This window comes from Oncorhynchus kisutch, unplaced genomic scaffold, assembly GCF_002021735.2.
Source record: "Oncorhynchus kisutch isolate 150728-3 unplaced genomic scaffold, Okis_V2 scaffold444, whole genome shotgun sequence".
Classification (NCBI taxonomy): domain Eukaryota; kingdom Metazoa; phylum Chordata; class Actinopteri; order Salmoniformes; family Salmonidae; genus Oncorhynchus; species Oncorhynchus kisutch.
In genome coordinates, this window is record NW_022262389.1 from 53,361 (window position 1) to 60,030 (window position 6,670).

Genomic DNA, 6,670 nt, shown 5'->3' on the forward strand with positions numbered 1-6,670 from the left:
GAAACCGTGCATCTGGTAACCCAAAAACACAAATATGGTCATAAATGCATTTAACGGTCATTCTGATTTTAATGCCCGCTATAGGAGCACCCTACTACGGCCCTCTTTCACTCAGGGCCGTCCTGGGTGCTTTATGGACTGTTTGACAAGTGCTGGAGGAGGAAATAGAGCCGTGCACCTGGTGATTGAAACCGTGCACCTGGTGATTGAAAACGTGCATCTGGTAACCCAAAAATTCAAATATGGTCCTAAATGCATTTAAGGGTCATTCTGATATTAATGCCCGCTATGAAACACCCTACTACGGCCCTCTCTCTGTCGGGGGCGACCTGAGTGCATTATGGACACTTTGAAATTTCACGGATGGATACTGATTGCTATACAAGCGGTACCCAAAAACACAAATATGGTCATAAATGCATTTAACGGTCATTCTGATTTTAATGCCCGCTATAGGAGCACCCTACTACGGCCCTCTTTCACTCAGGGCCGTCCTGGGTTGCTTTATGGACTGTTTGACCAAGTGCTGGAGGAGGAAATAGAGCCGTGCACCTGGTGATTGAAACCGTGCACCTGGTGATTGAAAACGTGCATCTGGTAACCCAAAAATTCAAATATGGTCCTAAATGCATTTAAGGGTCATTCTGATATTAATGCCCGCTATGGAAACACCCTACTACGGCCGCTCTCGTCTGTCGGGGGCGACCTGAGTGCATTATGGACACTTTGAAATTTCACGATGGATACTGATTGCTATACAAGCGGTAACCCAAAAACACAAATATGGTCATAAATGCATTTAACGGTCATTCTGATTTTAATGCCCGCTATAGGAGCACCCTACTACGGCCCTCTTTCACTCAGGGCCGTCCTGGGTGCTTTATGGACTGTTTGACAAGTGCTGGAGGAGGAAATAGAGCCGTGCACCTGGTGATTGAAACCGTGCATCTGGTAACCCAAAAACACAAATATGGTCATAAATGCATTTAACGGTCATTCTGATTTTAATGCCCGCTATAGGAGCACCCTACTACGGCCCTCTTTCACTCAGGGCCGTCCTGGGTGCTTTATGGACTGTTTGACAAGTGCTGGAGGAGGAAATAGAGCCGTGCACCTGGTGATTGAAACCGTGCACCTGGTGATTGAAAACGTGCATCTGGTAACCCAAAAATTCAAATATGGTCCTAAATGCATTTAAGGGTCATTCTGATATTAATGCCCGCTATGGAAACACCCTACTACGGCCCTCTCTCTGTCGGGGGCGACCTGAGTGCATTATGGACACTTTGAAATTTCACGATGGATACTGATTGCTATACAAGCGGTAACCCAAAAACACAAATATGGTCATAAATGCATTTAACGGTCATTCTGATTTTAATGCCCGCTATAGGAGCACCCTACTACGGCCCTCTTTCACTCAGGGCCGTCCTGGGTGCTTTATGGACTGTTTGACAAGTGCTGGAGGAGGAAATAGAGCCGTGCACCTGGTGATTGAAACCGTGCATCTGGTAACCCAAAAACACAAATATGGTCATAAATGCATTTAACGGTCATTCTGATTTTAATGCCCGCTATAGGAGCACCCTACTACGGCCCTCTTTCACTCAGGGCCGTCCTGGGTGCTTTATGGACTGTTTGACAAGTGCTGGAGGAGGAAATAGAGCCGTGCACCTGGTGATTGAAACCGTGCACCTGGTGATTGAAAACGTGCATCTGGTAACCCAAAAATTCAAATATGGTCCTAAATGCATTTAAGGGTCATTCTGATATTAATGCCCGCTATGGAAACACCCTACTACGGCCCTCTCTCTGTCGGGGGCGACCTGAGTGCATTATGGACACTTTGAAATTTCACGATGGATACTGATTGCTATACAAGCGGTAACCCAAAAACACAAATATGGTCATAAATGCATTTAACGGTCATTCTGATTTTAATGCCCGCTATAGGAGCACCCTACTACGGCCCTCTTTCACTCAGGGCCGTCCTGGGTGCTTTATGGACTGTTTGACAAGTGCTGGAGGAGGAAATAGAGCCGTGCACCTGGTGATTGAAACCGTGCATCTGGTAACCCAAAAACACAAATATGGTCATAAATGCATTTAACGGTCATTCTGATTTTAATGCCCGCTATAGGAGCACCCTACTACGGCCCTCTTTCACTCAGGGCCGTCCTGGGTGCTTTATGGACTGTTTGACAAGTGCTGGAGGAGGAAATAGAGCCGTGCACCTGGTGATTGAAACCGTGCATCTGGTAACCCAAAAACACAAATATGGTCATAAATGCATTTAACGGTCATTCTGATTTTAATGCCCGCTATAGGAGCACCCCTACTACGGCCCTCTTTCACTCAGGGCCGTCCTGGGTGCTTTATGGACTGTTTGACAAGTGCTGGAGGAGGAAATAGAGCCGTGCACCTGGTGATTGAAACCGTGCACCTGGTGATTGAAAACGTGCATCTGGTAACCCAAAAATTCAAATATGGTCCTAAATGCATTTAAGGGTCATTCTGATATTAATGCCCGCTATGGAAACACCCTACTACGGCCCTCTCTCTGTCGGGGGCGACCTGAGTGCATTATGGACACTTTGAAATTTCACGATGGATACTGATTGCTATACAAGCGGTAACCCAAAAACACAAATATGGTCATAAATGCATTTAACGGTCATTCTGATTTTAATGCCCGCTATAGGAGCACCCTACTACGGCCCTCTTTCACTCAGGGCCGTCCTGGGTGCTTTATGGACTGTTTGACAAGTGCTGGAGGAGGAAATAGAGCCGTGCACCTGGTGATTGAAACCGTGCATCTGGTAACCCAAAAACACAAATATGGTCATAAATGCATTTAACGGTCATTCTGATTTTAATGCCCGCTATAGGAGCACCCTACTACGGCCCTCTTTCACTCAGGGCCGTCCTGGGTGCTTTATGGACTGTTTGACAAGTGCTGGAGGAGGAAATAGAGCCGTGCACCTGGTGATTGAAACCGTGCATCTGGTAACCCAAAAACACAAATATGGTCATAAATGCATTTAACGGTCATTCTGATTTTAATGCCCGCTATAGGAGCACCCTACTACGGCCCTCTTTCACTCAGGGCCGTCCTGGGTGCTTTATGGACTGTTTGACAAGTGCTGGAGGAGGAAATAGAGCCGTGCACCTGGTGATTGAAACCGTGCACCTGGTGATTGAAAACGTGCATCTGGTAACCCAAAAATTCAAATATGGTCCTAAATGCATTTAAGGGTCATTCTGATATTAATGCCCGCTATGGAAACACCCTACTACGGCCCTCTCTCTGTCGGGGGCGACCTGAGTGCATTATGGACACTTTGAAATTTCACGATGGATACTGATTGCTATACAAGCGGTAACCCAAAAACACAAATATGGTCATAAATGCATTTAACGGTCATTCTGATTTTAATGCCCGCTATAGGAGCACCCTACTACGGCCCTCTTTCACTCAGGGCCGTCCTGGGTGCTTTATGGACTGTTTGACAAGTGCTGGAGGAGGAAATAGAGCCGTGCACCTGGTGATTGAAACCGTGCATCTGGTAACCCAAAAACACAAATATGGTCATAAATGCATTTAACGGTCATTCTGATTTTAATGCCCGCTATAGGAGCACCCTACTACGGCCCTCTTTCACTCAGGGCCGTCCTGGGTGCTTTATGGACTGTTTGACAAGTGCTGGAGGAGGAAATAGAGCCGTGCACCTGGTGATTGAAACCGTGCATCTGGTAACCCAAAAACACAAATATGGTCATAAATGCATTTAACGGTCATTCTGATTTTAATGCCCGCTATAGGAGCACCCTACTACGGCCCTCTTTCACTCAGGGCCGTCCTGGGTGCTTTATGGACTGTTTGACAAGTGCTGGAGGAGGAAATAGAGCCGTGCACCTGGTGATTGAAACCGTGCACCTGGTGATTGAAAACGTGCATCTGGTAACCCAAAAATTCAAATATGGTCCTAAATGCATTTAAGGGTCATTCTGATATTAATGCCCGCTATGGAAACACCCTACTACGGCCCTCTCTCTGTCGGGGGCGACCTGAGTGCATTATGGACACTTTGAAATTTCACGATGGATACTGATTGCTATACAAGCGGTAACCCAAAAACACAAATATGGTCATAAATGCATTTAACGGTCATTCTGATTTTAATGCCCGCTATAGGAGCACCCTACTACGGCCCTCTTTCACTCAGGGCCGTCCTGGGTGCTTTATGGACTGTTTGACAAGTGCTGGAGGAGGAAATAGAGCCGTGCACCTGGTGATTGAAACCGTGCATCTGGTAACCCAAAAACACAAATATGGTCATAAATGCATTTAACGGTCATTCTGATTTTAATGCCCGCTATAGGAGCACCCTACTACGGCCCTCTTTCACTCAGGGCCGTCCTGGGTGCTTTATGGACTGTTTGACAAGTGCTGGAGGAGGAAATAGAGCCGTGCACCTGGTGATTGAAACCGTGCACCTGGTGATTGAAAACGTGCATCTGGTAACCCAAAAATTCAAATATGGTCCTAAATGCATTTAAGGGTCATTCTGATATTAATGCCCGCTATGGAAACACCCTACTACGGCCCTCTCTCTGTCGGGGGCGACCTGAGTGCATTATGGACACTTTGAAATTTCACGATGGATACTGATTGCTATACAAGCGGTAACCCAAAACACAAAATATGGTCATAAATGCATTTAACGGTCATTCTGATTTTAATGCCCGCTATAGGAGCACCCTACTACGGCCCTCTTTCACTCAGGGCCGTCCTGGGTGCTTTATGGACTGTTTGACAAGTGCTGGAGGAGGAAATAGAGCCGTGCACCTGGTGATTGAAACCGTGCATCTGGTAACCCAAAAACACAAATATGGTCATAAATGCATTTAACGGTCATTCTGATTTTAATGCCCGCTATAGGAGCACCCTACTACGGCCCTCTTTCACTCAGGGCCGTCCTGGGTGCTTTATGGACTGTTTGACAAGTGCTGGAGGAGGAAATAGAGCCGTGCACCTGGTGATTGAAACCGTGCACCTGGTGATTGAAAACGTGCATCTGGTAACCCAAAAATTCAAATATGGTCCTAAATGCATTTAAGGGTCATTCTGATATTAATGCCCGCTATGGAAACACCCTACTACGGCCCTCTCTCTGTCGGGGGCGACCTGAGTGCATTATGGACACTTTGAAATTTCACGATGGATACTGATTGCTATACAAGCGGTAACCCAAAAACACAAATATGGTCATAAATGCATTTAACGGTCATTCTGATTTTAATGCCCGCTATAGGAGCACCCTACTACGGCCCTCTTTCACTCAGGGCCGTCCTGGGTGCTTTATGGACTGTTTGACAAGTGCTGGAGGAGGAAATAGAGCCGTGCACCTGGTGATTGAAACCGTGCATCTGGTAACCCAAAAACACAAATATGGTCATAAATGCATTTAACGGTCATTCTGATTTTAATGCCCGCTATAGGAGCACCCTACTACGGCCCTCTTTCACTCAGGGCCGTCCTGGGTGCTTTATGGACTGTTTGACAAGTGCTGGAGGAGGAAATAGAGCCGTGCACCTGGTGATTGAAACCGTGCACCTGGTGATTGAAAACGTGCATCTGGTAACCCAAAAATTCAAATATGGTCCTAAATGCATTTAAGGGTCATTCTGATATTAATGCCCGCTATGGAAACACCCTACTACGGCCCTCTCTCTGTCGGGGGCGACCTGAGTGCATTATGGACACTTTGAAATTTCACGATGGATACTGATTGCTATACAAGCGTAACCCAAAAACACAATATGGTCATAAATGCATTTAAACGGTCATTCTGATTTTAATGCCCGCTATAGGAGCACCCTACTACGGCCCGCTTTCACTCAGGGCCGTCCTGGGTGCTTTATGGACTGTTTGAACAAGTGCTGGAGGAGGAAATAGAGCCGTGCACCTGGTGATTGAAACCGTGCACCTGGTGATGAAAACGTGCATCTGGTAACCCAAAAATCAAATATGGTCCTAAATGCATTTAAGGGTCATTCTGATATTAATGCCCGCTATGGAAACACCCTACTACGGCCTGTCTCTGTCGGGGCGACCTGAGTGCATTATGGACACTTTAAATTTCACGATGGATACTGATTGCTATACAAGCGGTAACCCAAAAACACAAATATGGTCATAAATGCATTTAACGGTCATTCTGATTTTAATGCCCGCTATAGGAGCACCCTACTACGGCCCTCTTTCACTCAGGGCCGTCCTGGGTGCTTTATGGACTGTTTGACAAGTGCTGGAGGAGGAAATAGAGCCGTGCACCTGGTGATTGAAACCGTGCATCTGGTAACCCAAAAACACAAATATGGTCATAAATGCATTTAACGGTCATTCTGATTTTAATGCCCGCTATAGGAGCACCCTACTACGGCCCTCTTTCACTCAGGGCCGTCCTGGGTGCTTTATGGACTGTTTGACAAGTGCTGGAGGAGGAAATAGAGCCGTGCACCTGGTGATTGAAACCGTGCACCTGGTGATTGAAAACGTGCATCTGGTAACCCAAAAATTCAAATATGGTCCTAAATGCATTAAGGGTCATTCTGATATTAATGCCCGCTATGGAAAACACCCTACTACGGCCCTCTCTCTGTCGGG